Source organism: Bradysia coprophila, unplaced genomic scaffold, assembly GCF_014529535.1.
Source record: "Bradysia coprophila strain Holo2 unplaced genomic scaffold, BU_Bcop_v1 contig_350, whole genome shotgun sequence".
Classification (NCBI taxonomy): Eukaryota; Metazoa; Arthropoda; class Insecta; order Diptera; family Sciaridae; genus Bradysia; species Bradysia coprophila.
In genome coordinates, this window is record NW_023503608.1 from 11,185,220 (window position 1) to 11,207,550 (window position 22,331).

At 31.3% G+C, this 22,331-nt stretch overlaps 1 protein-coding gene across 11 annotated transcripts in view; it reads right to left on the reverse strand.

The window, feature by feature from the left end:
* The window catches only part of LOC119080990 (PR domain zinc finger protein 10), a 74,594-nt gene extending 56,118 nt beyond the window's left edge, over positions 1-18,476 (reverse strand). For 10 of the 11 annotated variants that reach the window (XM_037189646.1, XM_037189645.1, XM_037189640.1 and 7 more), the window contains exon 1: positions 16,150-18,476. The gene's annotated coding sequence lies outside the window, so the exon portion shown is untranslated. Of the gene's footprint in view, positions 1-4,269; positions 4,535-16,149 lie in introns of those variants that run through there. The other variant, XM_037189637.1, reaches the window with a different exon arrangement.
* Between the last annotated feature and the right edge of the window lie 3,855 nt (positions 18,477-22,331).

Consider the following 22,331-nt stretch of genomic DNA (forward strand, 5'->3'; position numbering starts at 1 on the left):
GTTACATTGGTGGCGTTCTCACAACAAACAAAAATGTAAGATGATTAGTATGGAGGTGAATTGTTTTTGTAACACGAAGATTTCCTTGAGGTTTGTGTAGAATTTTAAATGTTTCGGAAAGACAATGCCATTATTGCTGGTTTCTGTTCAAACTGATCTAAAGTGATGTTATCTATCATCTTGCATGTCAAAATATATAACTTTTGAAGTAAAAGATTTTGAATACTTTGTCTGAAATAAGCAACAGACTCGATATTTGTACAGACTATAAGTTTTCCCATTTGGTTAAACGTTAGTAGCTACTATGCCCAGTGGATCCCGATTGTCACTGAGGGAGAACTGTGACTGGTGTGCACTTATTTGTTGCGTAAAACTTTTATGTGATAATGATTCTACTGATTGTACAGTTTTTTCTTCAAACCCAACAACCTTATATTCCATCCATCTAATCAGCGATTATAATCTTACGTAACATCAGCGAACAGCGATACAAATAAATCAACGATTAATAACCTCACTTCCGTATTTATTCTGTCGCAATTTAAAGGATTATATTGAGTTGTATGGGTCACAATTTTATCTAATTTTCGGGAAACATTTGTTCCCTTGAACTCATGACACTGCGAGAGACTAAAACTCTGTTTTCAAATATAGTTTGAATCGTCTCCGGTGCACATATTCTGCATGTTTCCTAATTCTTCAGTGTACCCAGGCACTACCGAGTCACGATAACATTGTCTGCGCTGATGCTGTTGCATTCATTGCTTTATCCATTACAAAATAGGCAATTGAAAAGATTAAATTTTGTGATGTAGCGCAATTTGTGTGCTACTTAAAAAAATAGAAAGAAAGAAAAAAAAAACCTCCAGTAAAACTCGATAAGGTTAAAATTGAGTCCAATGAGACATAATAAAACGGCAAAAGAATGAAGTTCTACAAATAGTCATATAGCAATAAAAAGCTGTACAACTATACATAATAGCTGAAAGATTATTTGTATACACTCGAATGTGTGCCATTATGTGTGCGTTCGTTACGAGTGTTTGTGTTTTGTGTTCGCAAAAATCTGCATATTAGTGCACCAGATAGACACTACACGGAGAAATATACAAATAGTAGAATATTTTATTATAGAAAGAAAAGTCGAGTGCAATATGCATTTGACCTTATACATGTTATTTTATTTTCTTATGTATACACAGTCTATGTGGAACCGTCGACAAATATTTTTCAATTTAAAATAAAATTGCAATTTTTCTGATGTGCGCAATATTATACTTGCAGCACACAAGAGTCTCTAATTTTTCCTCAATTTATTTTTCTTGTTATAGAAATGATGATTGATTTTATAAATATAGCATTGAAGAGTATAATACACAATTTATAAAATTTATGAATGCAAAGGAGATGATGATCGAAAAAAAATCACGGCTCGGAAATGGAATGTTTCTACAGAAAATTTGAACATTTAATTCAGATGTGAAATTTTTTTTAACAACTTACATAACAAGCACTTCGTAAAAAATCGGACGCTTAGTCATCAGCATACGGCAATTGTATCACTCACACTATTAGCAACAACAAAAACATTTGAACAACATCAAAAAAAAAATTTCAAAAGGAATTTCATGAATAAAATGAAAAAAATGAAAAAAATGAAAAAAATGGGCACAGGTTCAAATGAAAAACTGAGTGTACTTGAATTGAAAAGTATTGCTCTTATGTCGGAATTATTATCACCATTCGTCGTAAATATTCGATAGTCTCTATGACTTCTACAAAACTAAACTATAAAAGTGAATAAATTGCATTTTATTTTAGATAGTGTAAAAACACACAATTTTATTAGTTTGCAAATAGATAAGGATTTTTTTCCCTACTTTTGCTATATTTTTTTCTTTTTGCTCAACTTGGCTTGCAACAGTTTTATACAATCATTATAATGCAATGATATCGTTGAATTATTACCTCGTATCACACATCGTATCGTATATGCAACAATTTTTTATTTCTATGGGCGTAGAACGTTATTGATTCATAAAATATTCTAACAATTTCACCCATCTGGACATTTAATCAGCCACGAATAGGTGAAGAGGAAATTAATGATTGCCACCTATACTTAAGGACAAGTAACTGAACAAAGAAACGAGAAGACAATATCCGGGAAAAGTAGGAATGTTATTGTTGGTTTTAATCTGGCTTTCATACACAAGTAATCTTATCACTGTTTGCCAGTTAACATCCATTGAAATGATTTCATCTAGTGCCCTACTATAGCTATTTTAGACGAAAGAGTGCCACGTATTCGAAACACATGTTCAGATAGTGAAAATAGATGAAAATGAAACAAAAATTTGATAACAATTTAAGCTTTGAGTTTAGGTAAGTATTTTCCTGGAACCCATTGATATCATGACGTAATGGTCAGTTGAATTTACTTTATTTACATTTAATATTTTCAATGAGAATCAGTTACGCTATATGGTTGGTATTTCACATATAGTTGGTATCAGAAAGGTCCAACCGCGAAATGTTTTTCACAAAATTCTGATTCTTGCGTTCACAAATCAATAGTTACCTTATCATAAGATATGATGGGTACAATATGTGGACGTGTGTCAAAATGGGCTTATAGAACTACAAAATTACAGCGTCTACTATTTACTCAGTTGATTTGACAAAAATATTGCCACTCGCCTTCGGCTCATTCCACAAAGCTTACACTTGCCAAAACATCAAACTTACAAACAAGGACGTAATATATCTATATATCCCTAGAGTCCCTAGAGTCAAAAATGGCTTATTACATTACTAGGGAAAGCAAGTTAATATCAACGTTGTGTTGCTGCCTCAAGAGAATTTGTTTGGGAAATCACCGCACGTAATAGCACATTACTTAACAATGGAGCAAATGATGGAAATGATACTTCTTGTGTGAAATTTACCGATCGAGGCGTAGCCGAGGTCGGTAAACTCACAAAAAGTACCATTTCCATCATTTGATCCATTGTTAAGTAAGGTGTTTTATTCAAAAACTTGAGGTAAAGTTTTGGCTCCGTGAAGTAATGTTAACTTTACCTCACGTTTTTGTATAAAATGCATTACAAAACTCTGTTTAAAAACGAATAGTAATGTTTTCGTGTCACTAAAATGTAAGCTCGAAAATATTTGCATGCTACTCTCGTCTCAATTAAATTTGAGTGCAATAGCATCAGCACGATCCTGAGTGAATATAAACGCTTCAAATGGCATTCCATTAGAAGCTATCTAATAAACAAAAAAGAGTTGGTATTCTAACTAATCCATTCGATAAACTAATCGAAATCCTTATTTGAAAGAAATTCATTAGACTTACTTAGACTTACTACAGCAATGTTGCAACGGCATTTAGCATAAACACAACACGTAATACCCAGCTATCGATTTTATTTGTCATTATCACAATTTTAATATTACTTCTCCACTCTCTTGTTGTACGCTTATAGGGGCCTCTTCATATTTCTAATAATAAATGGCGTCATTTAAATAAACAAAACCAGCAAATAGAGATATTATTGAGAAATTATGCATTTTCAGTCCATAGATAAACGATAAATGAATTAGCAAATTAAAAAAACGGCAAATGAAAAAAAAAACAATTTATATTTATTCAAACAAATTGTGTGGATATATGGAATGCATCACTTGTGTAATTAATAGTTTTTTTTTCTTCCTCCTAACTATTCTTTACCCTACTATATATTTTTAGCGGACACAAATATACATTTAACTAACATAAACAGTAAACGTGCATAGAAGAGTACACGGTATTTTCTTTTCCATAAGCTTCGTACGACCAATAGAAAAATTGTTTGAAATAAAAAGAACTGTTATTGGACTGTGTGGGTGTTACTCAGTTTTTTGTAATTTTATTTTTCATGTTTTTTATGTAAACTTTCTTTGATGTATTTTTGTCGATTTCTTATGCGTTTCACGTTGAAAAATGATTTTTGTTATAGTTTTCGAATGATGTTAGATTGCACAGACACAGACACAAATGATATTACTGGGAGGCCTCTTCCTGTTTATCGAAATAGTGCGGGTTTGTGATGCAGGGTTCATTAGGCAGGCATCGTTCAGAAATAGCTGCGAACCGACCTATTCAAAACGTTTATTGAAATTTCTTTTTAATGCCAAAGAGGAGATGAATCTTGCAGAGATTAACCGTTGAGAGAATAATCCCATGTCTTTATTACTTGATGAAGTTTGGTACAATCTCACACTTACTTTGAGTTACATCCTCTGAATGCAGACATGGATCTCTATTAAATATCCAATTTAGCTTAGAGCCACCACAAACTCGTATCGATTGAGCCGTTGCGATTTGAAACACTTCTATTGTATTTTGTCTTTATCGGACATCCTTACACGAGAACTGTCCAAACATTTAGCAAATAATACGAACGAACACAAATAAAAAAAAACCCGCGCGTAATTTCCGTTTTTTTCTTTTCTTGTTCGTTTCATGAAAAATTACATTTTTGTTTCGAGAAATGCGAAACGAATCAATCCAAATGGCAGACTAAAATGCAGATAAATTCAACAAATGCACTAACTACATATACAAGAAAATAAATTGCCGCGAAACTCTTTACTCCCGAACTTTAAAATAAAATTAATTTTATTTAATATTATTTATAAAATGTGTATATTGAGTGTGGTACTTGTTAAAAATGAATTAGAAATAATAATAAAAAAGCAACAAACTTTTACCATCACATACACATCATCAATGTATCACAATTTTAAATGCACATTGCACATTTTATTTCTAGTTTCGTTTAAATCATTTTTTATTTATTTATTTTTTCTACGATTTTTTTGTTGTTGTTGTAATTGAATGCGAAAGTTTCATCATGTACGAAAAAAGAGGAGAAACTCGTTATAAAGTAATGAGGTACAGAAATTGGGAATCAAAAGTAACTAACTATTTCATACGTCTACATCCCATTCTTTACGTAAAACCTTTAAGAATGTGCAATTTCTTATTATACATGGTTTTTTTTTCGGCTGACTCGCATATATGTGTGTAATAGTTGCTTTTTCATGTGTAGTATTTTGTACTTAGCTTTTCGATGCAATAATATGTAATGTAAATGTTTGATGTATGACGGTGTTACAGAAAAAGAAATATTAAAGAAAGTTGAAAAGAGATAGAAGAAATAGTGTGCGTTGGAACACGAACACTTGGCATGAAACTGTTTTTTGGACAATAATTTGAAATGAATCTGAGAATATCACTTATCATTTCTAACAATTTGTTGTATTATATAGTATCTAATTCATCTAATTAATATTTTTCTAAAATCTAATTTAATCGTCATAAGTCTCATAAGTCAATAGGAAAAAACTTTGAATTACATTTGCATGTTTTTTGCAGATACGCACAAAGACGAAACATTAGACAGTTTGCGCAAATGACTTATAAGTTATACGTCGACTCACAATATGAACTTATAAGTTATATGTAAGTCAGTTATAAGTTATAAGTAAGGTGGTTATAAGTCATAAGTCGACTACTTATAAGGTCAAATTTATCAGTGCTTAAGTTTATACGTGAAACCCTTAAACGTCAGAGGTTTATACGTCATACGTCTCTAAGTGATAAGTCCATAAGTGTTCACGATTAAACCATATGAATGAAATATACAAGTACGATATTATGTATGATATGATATACACGCGCCAGGCAATGATTTATAGACATCTTCGTTGCTCTATTACGGTTAAAAAGTGACAGAATTCTATTACCTTTTCATTAGTAATATTCGCTCCGGTCAAAGGTGTACACTTTAAGACTGGTTATTAGGACCTGACATATTGCCTTAATACACCTAGCGTTCAAATCAAAAGGAAAAGCCATTTTCTGACAATAACCTTAAGAATAGATGAAAAATGGGAAAATTTACTGGTAATTGTGGGTCATAATTTATGATTATTTGTTGTTTGATCTTGTTTTCTGTTAGTAAATATTCTGGTATCATTGTGCAATCGAAACATAATATTACCAAAAAATTATTGGATTTTGAGAAATGTCCTAAAAAGGAAAGCAAACGTAATTGCATATTACCGAGACTCCTTTCGGAATGTTTGGCATTTTTCCGTTTCCGCAAAGATGATATAATAAAACTCACCACAAAGTTGTTTCATTACTTATAAACTTATCACTTATGACGTATAAACCTCTGACTTTTAACGGTTTGACGTATAAACTTAAGCACTTATAAATTTGACTTTATAAGTAGTCGACTTATAACTTATGACTTATAACCACCTTACTTATAACTTGTTTATGTTTATGTTTATTTAACGATCAGAAACGTACAGGCTATCGCCCAATTATACAATGATCGAGAGAGCATAATTAAAAAAATTAAATTAACATCAGAAAAAAGTTCAAACAAATGCAAAGGAGAAAATACAAAGCAAAAATTTCAAAAATTTATAGCTGACTTACTTATAACTTATAAGTTCATATTTATAAGTCGACGTATAACTTATACGTCATTTGCGCAAACTATGTATTACTGACTGCTTAAGTCTACTATCGACAAGGTTAGAGTTTTTTTTACAGAAGTGCTAGTATGTTTAATACAATGAAGTAAATGAGGTAATAGATACAATTGGTATGTTTACAGTGTCTGTAAAATAGTATATTTTGTTACGAGGGGTGCAAAGTTGAATTTTTCGGTACTAGTCGTAAACGTGTCCTAACGAGGCGGAGCCGACACAGCAATACTAACAAAGACACCACTCTACAACCATTTTAACAACAATCGATTTTCGGCTGCTCTCCCCTGCAGACAAAGTTTTTATCGGCCGCAGATATCTCTCTCTGAGAAGTCTCGAAAAATTGAATTTTTCGATCGTAGTTTGTGTGTCGAAATCCGTCGAATTTCAGTTTTCTAAAATTTACGTGATTCATGTACACGAATTGTACATATAAGAACTCTTTCGTCATTCATTGACACTCACGAAGAAATTTATAAAATTCACTACAATCATCTGCTATCGACTCGGAGGGTAAAACTCAACGATGACATATGGCTAGTTTTACCTATATTATGTAGGGTCATGATGTTCAATCTAATGAAGTAATAGATTTTGTATAAATTGATTGAAAATACATTAAAGGAAGGGATAGATTTAATTGAATGGTTGCGTTGCAGTGTTTGTAAAACTACATTCAAGTGCAAATTTTATATATACGGGTTTGTTGTAGTTCCCTACTATTATCATTTATGACGATATCACAACGTTCTCCAATCATGTACCCCAAACATGAATGATGTTTCTACCAACACAGAAAGATAATTCTGTTGCTACAAAAAATGTTCCTTAAAATTTTAAGGCTAAATACAAAAATGCATCTATTCTCTATGACAAATAACGGTAGAATTTTTGGATATAATCTTAATTTCAAATGACTTGAACAAATGGGTTGTGTGTGCTGCATGTCTGTATAAAGCAGAAATATTCGGGATCCATAATTTTGCTAAACAAATATTTACTCGATTGAAACAGACATAAACTAAACAAGAAATATATTCATTTTAAAAGAAGCATCATCTTAAAAATATACTAATTGCGCCAAGATTTTCCAAACTCATAGTTATGCGAAAAATTTTATTTTAAGAAATTGCAAGTCGAATAGGCAAATGACCTGCCTTAACCAAATGAATATTACGGCCGCTTGTTCACAATTTTTTCAAACATGTTATAAAGCTGGTGGTACATAAGAAAATCTCTCTTAATAAAAAAAAAGTAAAAGAATAAAAACGAAAAAGAACGTTAACACAACTTAACTAAAACGAAACCATAAGAGTTGCATTGCATTTTTGTTATTATAATGAATGTTTGAGTTTGCGGCACAGCTTCTTTTTATTTTAGTCGATTTTTTTATGGATATTTATCTTGGTTTTAAAATATAACATCTGATTCTTTTAATGAGTGCGCTGTACGTTTATGCATGTATACTTGTAGTATATGGTATGGATGAAGAAAAAAAACGATGAAGTAAAATTATTTAATTTCATTTGAAGATGCATATATTGCGTGTCTGCGATAGTTAATTTTCTAAATGTAGGTTGTAATGAAATTATGAATAACTATGTACAAAGGACTTAAACGATTGAATGCAATTTTTATGCATTTTGTGTACTACTACATTGTATTTGTAATTTCTATGCCTACGGTATTTTCTAAATAGTTTCTTAGTCTATTAGATTTTTGCCGTACGAGCTCAAATGCGTATGATTTTGTGTTATACCATTCAATACAACAAGTTGTTTTGGGAATGTTTGATGGGTTCACTTTTCAGAAACTGTTCTTCATCAACAGCGAGAAAAGTTTGGAATAAGCTCTGAGCTCTGACGACCATTTTCTTTTATAGTAGAGTGTATGTTTAAACAAATGAAGTAACTGAGTTTTAACGAAATGCTAAGCGATATTTTAAGCAAAGGAAGTAATTTTATATGTACATATCATCCGTGATTCGTTTTCAGTTTCGAAAATTTTAAATCAGCAATTATTGAATATAGAACATTTAAGAATTTGCTTCGCTCGAGCTATACCAATCGAAATTGTTTCAAGTCCATGACAAACGTGTTACATGTACACGACTTTAAGTTAGTTGTCAGATGCCAAAGTGCAGAGAGAACATAATATACGATCTACCGATCAGTTTAGGAAAAAGGACGTTGCTAAAATATTATTTTTCATACCTAGGACCTAGGATTTCATTGCACTTTTTCTCCGATTTTTCTTCGATTCCAGACCTCGCCTTCGGCTCTGTCTGGAAACTTCTCACACGCTAAAAAAGACTTTTAGTCCTAGGTATGAAATGTAGTATTTTAACCAGAGACATTCAAACATTTTAGGTCTTCTCTGTCGAGTTTGGAAAGTTAAAATTACTATATTCGTTGTTATAATAAGATTCATCGATCACATTGGACGGCCTGTAGGATTGCTATTATTGCCTTCGTAACAGGCTGCACTTTTCATGTGATTCGTTCCTTGTGATTCAAATAAATTGTTAAATTACATTAGCGACTTTTGTGATTAAGTATCGTATGCTACTAGGACTATAATTTTTGATATATCTCGATGGGTTGAGATACCTCGGGCTAGTCACTCAGGCATTCCACCCTGCTGGACTGCAACATGAAAACAATTATAATACAGACATATCGATCATTATCTACTGACAACTTGTCATGCCTCTTTTTTTAATTTTTGAAATATGGACATTGTACATTATGTATCCGAGTATATATCCCAGCCTTTTTAATCAATAATAAATTTTTAATTGTCGCAGATATGTCTTTTTATATACTGCCCGTCAAAATATTAATGGAAAAAGGTCGCAAAATTTTCGGATTTCCCTCGGAAATGATTGCGCAATCGCACAGTGCGGAAGTGAATTCAACGAGACGAATTGGAGTACATTTTTTAACATTTTTTTTTTTTCAACACAGTATTGGGTATCCAGCATGTATTTCATACCTATTGAAATAAATTCTAAAACAAGGCAATATTGTGTACAACTATATTCGCAGCAAATATATATATGTATATGATATGTCTCCATGAGATTGACCTCCTCATCCTTCCGCACATTTTCGTACATTATCGTCCATGAACAGGTCCATAAAATAAATATTCGTTCTCCCGAGCCACCCTTAATATATGTTAACAAATTATACAAAAACAGAGATTCACACTAACAAGTCATATCAGATTATATAACACAGATACATCTACATGTGCACTGCATGGTGCATGCTGTGTGCACAAACGTGCATTTCAATGCTTCTCTGATGCTTAGTGCATAAAGTAACAAATACACAGAAATTTTAGTATGCGACGACGTTAGTGTGTAACATGCATAAAATCTAACCAACCACCCTATATATTGACCATACTCCAGGCCCCACAGTTTTATGGAAGCTATGTGAAATGTGCATCGATTATGTATGGCGATGAATGCATATAACTGCACATATACGTATTGTGGCATCATGTACATATACCCAAACCTTGTATTATTTATTACAAATGCCACCCTGCCGCCATCCCATCCCCCTCACACACATGCTATTGTATCGCTGATACATTTCAAATAACTTCTATGGCATTTGTCGTGTAAACGGAAATTATTCTTCTTACAGGGTGCAAAAAAAAACTGATTGCTCTTTTATATCTAGAAAAATTATTGTTTGCCAACTATTTCACAGTGACCTTGTATGCATGGCGTCTGCATAGCATTTATTATCCAATGGTGTTCAATTGTGCATTGTTGAAGAAGAATAAAAAACGAAACGAAAATTTTGAAAATGCAATCGAAGCGAAAGAGACCAGGCTATTTTGATAATCATTATCTAACGTGATTTTGCTTTGATGATCAGGACTGCATATAATCATACTTTTTTTTTTAAATATCTGGATATTCGGTAATTTACTCGATCCTTTTTTAATGAGGAATACACATAAACTGCGTTAAAATTACAAACAATATTGAAGACGATAAAACAAATAATTTAAAATGAAACTCTCATTGCACAGCTGTTAAGACAAATCCGTTGGTTAATTTTGTACATGTACTTTCCAAGCGATATTTCGCATAAAAAGAGAATAAAATGAAGACCTTTGATGATTTGAGTAGTTTATTTTCAAAATTTGACAGTCTTATAACACTGGGAAAAGAAATTTATTTAATATCATAACTAATCGCCACATATAAGTATATGCGGTTAATTCGAATTTATAAGTACGATCAGCACGGATAATATTCAGAAAAGCAGAGTAAAGAAGAATATAAACTGCTCGAGAAATCGGCACAAGTACAATCGGACTATCTAATTATATTAATATGTTCTGCTAAATGGCATGATGTGATGGCTAAAATAATATTAATAAATATTCAAAAAAACAATGAACCGAATATTTTTAATTCCGATTTTTATGCTTCAGATGTTAGAGTCCGTTAGTTTATTCAGTTCATCAACATTTATTGCATTTTGCATTAAATTATAACAAACACCCCATTATTATACCTCCCAGTACAACGAGCGACATCTACGAACGTCCACAATATTGGTCCGGTTCGAGTATTAGCATGTATCCCATTTTTTGTGACTAAATTTGTTAACCTCTCAGCGTTATAGTGGATATTCTAAATTTGCCAACTCATTATACAGCCGACGTGCAAACTAATTAATTATATTACCTCTAGAATTAATCAATATTTTGCGGCGATTCGAATACATGTAGTGGAAAAAAAAATAATAAAAAAAAATTATTGTGGCTGCTGTTCGAGAAAGTTTTCATATTTGATGCGAAATTAATGGAAATTTTGTTTAAAACTAAAACCATATTGTATTTTATGTTTGACCATGTTCGCGTCTATATTACCGGCGATGAGACGGACGCTATGTCAAAATATTTAATTATTATGTGATGACCATTATCGGCGAGTAATATAATTTGATTTTGCCTGTTTTCAGTTCACTTGTTTCATTGCATTGCATATATAGATATACAGTTTATTATTTGCCGAAAGACACAGTTCGGATTTTGGTTGTACAATAGAATGTTCGCACATATCGATATTTTTCGAGCAAATTTCGAATTTATTTATTTATTAAACTAATGTGTTGGTGTGTGGAATGGAATATTATTGAAAATGGGTTGAAATTTATAGAAAATTTTAAAATTTGGATGGGTGGTTTTAATTGATGTTCCGAGCGTAATTATGCAAAATATGTATATTTATGTGCAATTGGTGTGAGGATTCAGAGGATACATCCGGGATTGGTGCAGTTGCTGGGAAATATCGATTCGAATCGGCAACGAAACGAATGCTTTTTAAGGGAATTGCAGAGTGCTAAAAAATTCACAATTTTTCTTCTCGAAACTATCAACCAATAATAAAATTGCACACAGCAAGTCTCAACATAAAATGTGGCATCAGAAATTATCACATAGCCAACCGGAACAAAACGTAGGAATAAAAAAAAAACGTTGTTATACTCCCAATGCCATTGGCATTGTAATTGTGTACAAACGAAAAAACATTTTTTTGCGCATATCGTTAAAAAATATGCAACAAAATAAAAAGCTCTCTGCACCATTGCCTACCTATGAAAAAGATCTGGCGAGAAATAAACAAGCAATAGAAAATGTGTTCCGCAGAAAACAAAGAACAAAATAAAAATGAAAAAAAGACAGTCGCAATGAAATGGAGGTGGTATGCCAACCAGCCATTGATATATTTGGTATGTAGCATATACAAAAAGGTAATATCAAAAAACGCAAATGCGAACCAGAAACGAATCGTTAGGTAGTGTATTTGACGGTGTTTTTACCTCTATTTCTTCTTGCATATATCCAAATTGTGTGGATTGAATAAAAGAAGAAGAAAAAAATCGGTCTTTACACATAGACATGTAACTTATGCATGTGGATAGCAAGCAATGCAAAAACATAATGCAAGCAATAGTCATTTTAGCGACTATCTTGCAGAAAAATGAGAGAGAAAAAAAAAGTTGATGATGGCACGTAAGTGTAAGACTTACATTCTGCTACGTTACAATTGACTTAGTCATTACTGAGGGGGCGAATGGGATTTTTTTGTATGCATCTGTATGCCTTCTGCAAATAATTTTTTTTCCGTTTCTAATACTATCGTCTTTCTACGTGTATCGACTATCGACAATAGATATACAAAATATGAATTCCATAGATTGGACACATTCAATGGCTTTTGAGTTTGGGTCATCTCGTCAGCGTATCTGTGCTATCTACTTCGTTTAATAATTGCAGGTTCAGTTTCAGAAAAATATTTAGCATGTGTGTTGTGTAGTGGAGGCCTTTAATAATATGTGTGATGGCCTGGTCGTCTTCTTTGGTTTATATTTAATGCAAAAGGAAGAGTCATTGAACTATTCAACTTACACAACTGATAATAATATATCGGCGCTATTTCATTTATACATAGTCGTATGTGCGGTACCTACAGCATTATCTAAATATTACATTTAATTTTCTTTTCTTTTTTTGCATAAATAAAATCGACGTGGTTTAATGATCTTTCGAGCAAAAAAAATGTATACGTTAAGTCATTAGGTGGAAATGGTTATCATTTTTTTTTATATATAGAAAATGTGTGTAAAAAAAGCATCGTCATTGTAATTCTCCTTTTTTTATCATTTTTTTAGTAATTAGCGAAAACGGATGGTTTGAAACAGTAGATACAATAATTCCTATGATTAGATTCAATATCACCACTAACTTAAAGATTACAAATGCAATGATGTCAACTTGAGACGTGTGTCCGTCTAGTACTTCAAAAATTAGATTTCATTAAGATTTGAGATAGATTATTATGGTCAAAACAGAAGTCAAACAATAAATTTGGCAGTGTTTTCACTGTTAAGACGCTCGGGCTTTGGTTTGCCAACTCATTAATTTTAGTCAACTAACTAAAAACCAAACTAAACGAGATCACTAAAATTCTTGTTGCATTGAATCGCTAAGCTCATTGTATTACCTGAAATTTTAGGTCAGCACAGGTAATCTTAGAAAATGAGTCAGGTCAAAATTGATTGAATCAGGTTCAGGTCAAAACAGGTTCAGGTATTTTCAGATTAGATTTAAGTTAAAATTGATATTAGGGGATGAGGAAGGCTGTCAATTTGATGAAAATCTTCTATTTATTTTTTCGTTCGACTTTATTCCTTGTGCATACCATTGACAATTGAAGAATTTAAATTGTCAATTTCTACTTCCGATTTTTCAGTCGTATCCAGCGTTCCAAAACCAAGTACACACAAAACTGAATACAAAGCCTCTCTTTCTTTAAACCAATTCTGAGTGTAATCCTTTCAGAAATACTTAATTTCCAATTGATAAGAAACATTTACATCGTATCTGTTGTGTAGTACTGCATGGAAAAGAAATTGAGACAAGTTACTATTCAACTTATCTGCGCAGTTGCATGATAACAATATCTATTACGATGAACGCTCGAATCGACAATGAACTATAGTGCTCACATAAAATCTGTATGCGAATTGTATGTAGAGCAGCAGATTTTACTTTTGCAGCCAATTTCGTAATAGACAAATATTATTAATGCAAATTATTATATTGTTATTGTTGGTATATCATTGACGTTAAATTTTAACTGTGTCGTAAATAGAATGGAAATTTAAACTTAATCAGGCAAGTACCCATCGCAAACATATTCAAATTGTGAATTATAAAAACATTCTGGTTACAACAAATAGGGAACGTCAATAAACACAGTCATTTGTTTTTTTTATGATTTTTAGACCTAGCCCTGTGCGAACAGTAGCTTTCCCTCACGTCTGTGAATCAATTAATATGAAAGCGATCGATCTTCAGTCACATATAACTCAATATAAACAGCAAGGATAAGTAACTAAAGCGACATAAGTAGATCTACATGCAAAATGTGTGGTACTCAAAAAACTCCAAATCCTGCTATTCATTTTGGACTACATGAAATGACATATTTCGATGATGATGACTAGAAACTGAGACCGCGCAAGTGTAGTCGAGGACATGGCTACAGTGGAAAGAAAAACTCCTCTTGTCAAATTGAGTGACTTGAATTGCGGATATGAATTGGCAACCTTCTTTAACTCTTCGAATAAAAGATATGACTTTATCAATGTAATTTTTCCCTTTTTATGGATGTATCGACAATCGACACCCGAATTCAAGAAAAGAGAATTATGTAGAAGGTTTCCTGATGATGACCATGGAAGCTGGTCAAAACATCGAAATGAGAATTAGCTTTTCCTTCTAAATTATTTCACAACCATTGGCATGTCACCCCAGCAATACAACGCAATTAGAATTATGTTATCACATGCCAGCAATACAACAATCTATTAATTAGAGAATTATGTATGTTCATGACAGAAGGCCTGTTACAGACCAAAATAAGTGATGGACTCCGATTTGTGCTTTATTTTAAAGCATTAAACGATATTTTACCTAAGAATAAAATTGTTAAACCAATAGGAAAAGGTTCTTTCGAAATTAATACTGAAATGTAATAGGTTTTTCTATCAGACTATTACATTTTATTACGTTTTGTTATGTGTCATTGAATTATTTGTTCATGAACAAACTTCACTGCTGTGCATTTCATGAGAATGAATCAATGTGAAGTTGTTGCCCAAAAATATAGTCCAGTGAGAATGAGGTACTATAAAAAAATGTGGCGCTTCTTCAGGCCAATCAACTAGGCGATAAGAAAGTAATACATTTTACTGATAACTTTTTAATTTTTTTTTGTGAAATGTCATATTTCGATATAGATGACATGTCATCATACTCTTATCCATATTTATCCCATATTCACCTTGAAATATATTTTAACATATTAACTTTAGTAGAATCTACCCTTAAAAAAGAACGCTTTTACTTTCAATTTTGCTAAATGTGGTCTCGCAGCATGTCTATTTATTAATGCTTTAACTCGCTTCCACAGAATATATAGATACCTTACGTTTAAATTGTCAAATCTTGTACGCAATTTATATACATTACGAAACCATCCGGGTTGGTGCTCCCTTGAGAAATTTCTATTCGTCTATGAATTCAGTTTTTTAGTTGTAGAAATTTATGAGCTACAATATTATTTCGATTTTATATATAAGAAAAGTAAATTTTCTAAAAATGCTGGCTACAATCCATCAATTGTAAACGGTGATCCTTTTGTTTTATCTACTTTGAAATGACGATGATTTAATTCTAAAGGCCTCCAATCATTTCACCGCTCTAGGTCTGAGTGTTGATAATGCCCATTAACATAGAGAAAATTCTATTTCTGCGTATGTACATGAATAAACGGAGACCCAGTGAACAGTGAACTGCGACTCCAGCTTAAGTCTTTCTCAAAATCTAGTACTACTGAAAAATATGGCAGTTATTGGATGCCTTCAAAATAAAGTGAAATCACCAAAGTTTCTTAAAAGTGTCTCAATTAAAACTTGAACGATGATTGCACTGACATATTCGCTTTGATTGATAATATCTCTGTTAAATAATTTGTAATTTTAAAAAAAATCTTACCTTATACAGCAATGTTTAAATTTATTGTCGATGGAAATGCCTTCGATGGATCGCCGTCTATCCTACGAATTCTCCGGATATACGAGTGAAACACGAAAAAGCTTGTCACGTTAGTCCATACATTTGACGTATTTGATAAACGAATTGTTGATATCTTGATTTATGAACTATACACATTCTCAGTTTTTTATTAAAGTTTTTGCTTGAACTAATTTTTAACTAATTCCGGTAATCTTAGAACTAATTCAGTCATTAAGTGTTCGATTTTGAGTTCATCGTGTCAATTTTTAATAGCCCGTAATAATATTTAAATATATAAATTTTTTATCTTTTGTACTTTGTCTTAACTACGTGGTTTTTTTGGTGCAGTGTCCGAAAGAACATTTTTTAAATTTTACATTAAAAGTTTTTTCCTTTTCATGTTGTCTTACAAAATTCACAATTTTTTCTTTTAAATTTAATTTATATTTAAATGATATTTTTTTGCTTAAAGTTTCTTTTAGACTCGATTAGATTACGACAATGTTTAACGATTTTTTGCTCTCACAATTTATGTTTAAAAAATTTATATAAGGCCAATTTAAGGCACAATTTTTAATATTTCGATTTATTTATTGTAAATATTTTTGTTTGTTTTTGCTTTAACCTTTTCAATTTAGTTAATTTATTCCGTTTGTTTTTCTTGTTTTTTCTTTTCTCTTTTTTTTTGTTATATAATATATATTTTATCTTTTATGTAAAATATTTTTTAATCACATTGGTTTCAAAACGTGTAGGCCAAGACAGTATCACCCAATATATTTTTTATGGTTTTTTTAAAGAATTATTTTTTTTAATTTTGTTTAATTTTTTGTTTCTTTTTTCCTTCTTTTTTAATTTAACTAGATTTATTTTACAAACAATTAATAACAGGTCAATATATATTTTTTATTTGTCTTAAAGTTGCAATTTTTTTTTTGGTAAGCCAAAAGTTCCTTTTTTTTAGTGAAAAGATAAAATTGTCCGAAAATATGTTTGCAGTTCAAACTTTATAACGTTGTTTTTTCGCGTCGATAGATATGGTAAGTTTTTTTTATTTATTTAATTTTAAGTTGTTGTTAGTACAAAAAAAAAGTTTTACTGTTCGTTGATTATGAACAGTGGTTGTAATTTTATTGTATAGCCCTCTTGAATTGATTCAAATTTAAACGGAAAAAATAATCGATCTCTTTAGATTAATTGTTATATTCAGCGTAGTGTACTGATAGCCCGATATTATGTTTATAACAATTATTTTTTATTATTATTTTTAAATGTCTTTTTAAACGGAAATTAATTCAAATTATTTAAATAAATTAATCAGTTTTTAAACACTGTTGTGATGTTAATTGTAGCCCTTTGTTATTTTATTTATTTATTTTTTGTTGATAATGGTGTTTAAATGCTTTAATTTATTTAGTTTTTGGTTTTTAAATTTAATTTTAGTTACGAAATTATCGAATCAAAGTTTTATTAGAAAAATGTTTTGTTTACTTGCAATGAATGCCCAATTATTTTTGAGAAAAAAATAACGAAGAAATTATAAGTGTGGTTTATAAAAGTAGAATTTCTTTTGTTGTTAAATGTTTTGCGAGGTTTTTTTTAAATATATTTTTTAGCAATTTGGTTCCTGAACTTTTTGTTTTATTATATTTAAGCGAGCCCAAGTGATGAATGAGTTTTAATTTTAAACTTAATATTTCAAATGTCGACTGGTTTTGTGGTTTATTAGGTTTGTTTTTAATTTTTTTTTTAACAAATTGTAAATAGTTAAAACTAATAATGTAGAGTTGTGTTGTGTGTTATATATTGGTGTGTTAGGATAGTATCTGCGATATAAGCAAATGCTAGCTGTATGGTAAATGATAAAGTAAACTGTATGTTCCGGTGTCAGTGTAATTATGTGTGTGGTGTATTGTAATGATGTTTTGTTGTTTAGCTGTTTGTTTTTCGTCTTTATTGATTATTGCTTATATTAGCCACTGTTTTTATTGGTAGGTTTTTATTATTATGATGCGATTTTAAGCCAAAAATCATCGTCGTTTTAATGTTAAAAGTTTTTTTTCTTTAAATTATTTTTTGTTTTTTGTGTTTTGATTGAAAATGCACTTTTGGAAAACCGAAACTTGTTTTTGCATAGAAATCATAAGTCTTTTTTTAAATGTATTTAAGTATATTTGTTATCCTAAATTCTCTTTTTTTTTGTTATATCGAAATTTGTACTTTTAATTTTCTTTCCTTTTTTATTTATGTTAATTTTGTGAAACGTTTTTTGCTGAATTTTTTTTTATGGAGTCTGTTGCTAAAAATGTTTTAGATTTTGGTTTTAAATGAAATTAAATTTTATTGTTTATTGTTGAATTGATGTGATTTTTTTATGAAATTGAATTGAAGCTGATTAAACCTGGAATAGAAGGTAACATGAACAGATTAATATCAAGTGATTTGCTCTAAAAGTTAAGATATTTTGCATTCATATAATCTAAGGGTACTTCTAGTTTGACCGTTTAATTAAAGCTTATCTCTACAAGCGTTACATTACTTAATTCGTTAATTTTTATCAATGCTGAGGTTTTATAGGAGTTCCTTCCGAATGGATAATTTTTCGAAACGCAAGATTTGGTAGAACTATGAAACTCTAACAATTCAGCAACAACCAGACGTCTGTTATAGACATTTATGACATAAATAACACGTGAGCTATCGTAATTGTTCTCTTTTATAGCTAAACGTATAACAAAACTAAAGATGTAAAAGATTTGCAATGAAAAACAATACTAATTTAAACAAAAGAAGTAGCAGATTCAATAACTATATCACGATGATATTTATAAAAGGTTAACACAGACATGGCTTGTTCGTTTATATCTAATATTTACGACAAAACAGAAACTGGGAGATTCACAAACTATTTTAGTTTATGTTTTTCGTTTACTTAGAGTAATTACTATTTATAGAAATTATTTTAGCAGAAAGCAATTCTAATTCGTAATTTTTTTTCATCATGCGAATAGATTCATCTTTTTTTGTTGCAATACACAACAACATTTTGCCATGTGCAGTAAAAGAAGCGTAATGGCGGATTATTAGGCTGTTTTTTTTATTACGAATATTGATTTTTTTGGTCGGTTGTGAATGAGAAGTCAAATTTTAGTCGATTTCATATTTTGACTGACAATGGCGCCGTAAAAATATGCAAAATTATTTCAACTAAAATACTATTTTTAAACACAGCATGCAAACGCTAATGCAAAAATCATTTGAAAATAATTTTAAAAAAAATATTTAGAAATAATTTTAATCTAATTCCATTCACTCCATAGGTAAATCGGCAAAATTATAAATTTAAATGTCATTTAAAAAAATAAAAATTTTTAAATTGAAAAAAAGAACCGAATTCCGTGACGCTTAACATAAAAATTCCTCCATTTTGTCGAAAAATGTTTAAAAAATTCATGCGCATGTCGCTGTTAACACAAAAACTGAATTTCCGGTTATCGGGTACAAGCACTCCTTTTCCGAAATTAATCCTTATGGTCCCACATAGACGCAATTGATATGATTATAATAATTATGTTTAATAATAATTATTATTTAACACAAAGTCGTTGTGGTTTCAGTAGTAACACTGCCCGATTACACACTCTCAAATTTTGAGCACATAGACACTGAAGAACATTTTATTCACATTCAAGTGTATGCATTATGCATGCAATGTGAGGACAAAGAAGAAGGAAAACGTTGACATAGCACGGGCGTGTGATAGTAAAAGAAAATGAAGAAAAAAGCAATAAGAAAATTCCGCCGAAGAAGAATGCTAGAAAACGATTATAAGCAACGACGTTTTGTTGTGGCACAATGCAATGTGCTCGATGAAAAGCACGATGTTAATGGCGGTAAAGCGTGTTTAAAAAAATATAACTTTTCTGAGAGATTGAAACTGTATCGTTGATTTCATCGATTTTCTTAGCATCTCTTCGCGAAAACATCACAATGCAACCGTTCAAACTTTCACCGACATTGTAAGGGTGCAAAAATCAAATTATTATAACTTTTACAGGAAAAAAAACGTACACTTTCTTTAGACTAGCTCTGCATGTATTGGAAAAAATTGAGCTAGGATGAAATGACTTAGGCTCGTCGAACCTGCATCAAGCACGATGCAAACTGCACTTCATTGCAATTTCGTTTACCCCCCTGTTAGTACCGATGATTTTGTGTTGTTTAAAATTCATTTTCGTCTCTCCGATCCCCCCGTTATGCTCCTTTTCATTTTCAATTCTGTTGTATGGTTGTACATTTAAAACTCCATCAGCACACATTCAGAACTTCGTAGATGAAAATGCATTTGCTCACGCATACCATCAACCAAAATGCATCTACATTCAATATGGGGGGATAATGCATACAAAACAAAATTCCGTCTACAGAATACCGCACATAATAACGTGCATAACCTACACGAAAATTTCCATGGGCAAGGATAGGTATATCTATATACGAACATAATGTTGCATTGTTGTTGGTGTTGTTGTTGCAGTATATCTATAACAATAATACCAATCATTGACTCCCCATTACCATCGATGTACAGTTATTCGGGCGCCAAACATTACTCGCACGTATAAAGTCATGGACCCTTACAAACAGGGAAAATACATTGAGTACAATCCGCAATTCTCATCCCTAGCCGGCACATAACAAATACAAACATCAAATCTCTCATTTCAATCATTTTGTTTACGTCGTACGTACGCTGTACACACCAACACATTCAATGGGAATGCATTCCATCCCAAAACATAATAATGCAATTCGATGCATGGGTATAGTGGATGAGAAGTGTGAGGATTTTTCTGGTTGTGTGTTTTATTCGTCGTATATTTTAGGGATCTGAAACAGTCACCACAATATACTCTTCCCAACTCATTTCCGCGTTACCCTTTAAAATATTCATTTTCAATATACCAGCTACCGTTCCCAACAATATGTCCTTCGTTCTTTCCCTTTCCTAGTGCAAATTCAATGCGGTTTTTTTTAATATTCTGCAAAAAATTGCAAACAAATACTTTCTGTCGGAGTTTGTTATGTGAAGTGTTTTATGATTATTTTTACGATTCACAATTTTAGTAAGGTTGTTCATTCTAGACTTGAGGTGCAAATAACAGTTGCCCTTCACAAATAATCATGCAACCAAAAACGTATATTCAGGCCTATCCTAATGAGTGCAGTTAGTATGAGAGAAGGCATGTTCTACTATATTTACATCCGAACTGTCATTCTAGTTCGTCAGTAGAAAATACAGTATTTAACAACAGTATTACCGAATCTATTGCTTGATTTGATCTAAGTATAGTTTCTACATACTGACCTGAGATCTTATACTTCATTCATTTTAACATGGATTTTGCTTTATTAAGACGACGTCAGCTAAAGCTCATTTTATTATTCTTGTCATCGTCGTTGTTGTCGATAACAGATGAAGTAGCGCTTCTCAAAAGATTTGGTAAAGTGACTTTATTTTATGCATAAATTTTGTTATACTGGATGATCACTATTCTCGACACATGGATTGTATATTGATCAATATGTTATCAAACATATTTATTTCAACACAGATTCTAAGTTTAAGCTGTCGGAACAGGCGCTATTCCTTTTTACGAAACGGTAAGCATATCACGGTAAAATCATCAAATCTGCTACTTCATTCGTTGTATCATATATTTCCCAAAGAACCATTTAAAAGGAACTCTTTTTTGAAAGATAAACTTTTACTGGTTTTGTGGTCTAAGGCAGCATCTTCGCTACGAAAATATTAATTTGGCATATCCTATTTTTAGGTTATGCTACATAAGGCACCGCCCTATTTATGATTTCGAAATGATAGTGTCAGTACAGTAAATTGCACCTACTCGAAATTAGTAACTTTTTTTCTCTCTGCAAAAGCCATTAAGCCGCCATAAATGTTCTGATTCCACTCAATTTTCGATTAAGTATAATTGCATGTGATGTGCCTCGATTTTCAAAATAATTTAACATCCACATATAATCATTTTTATATAAAATTCATGTATACAGCCAACGTACGGCGTATTAAATAAATAAAGGGTGTTATTATAGGCTAGGCGTCCAGGTCGCATATTATTGCATGGCTTATTTATATC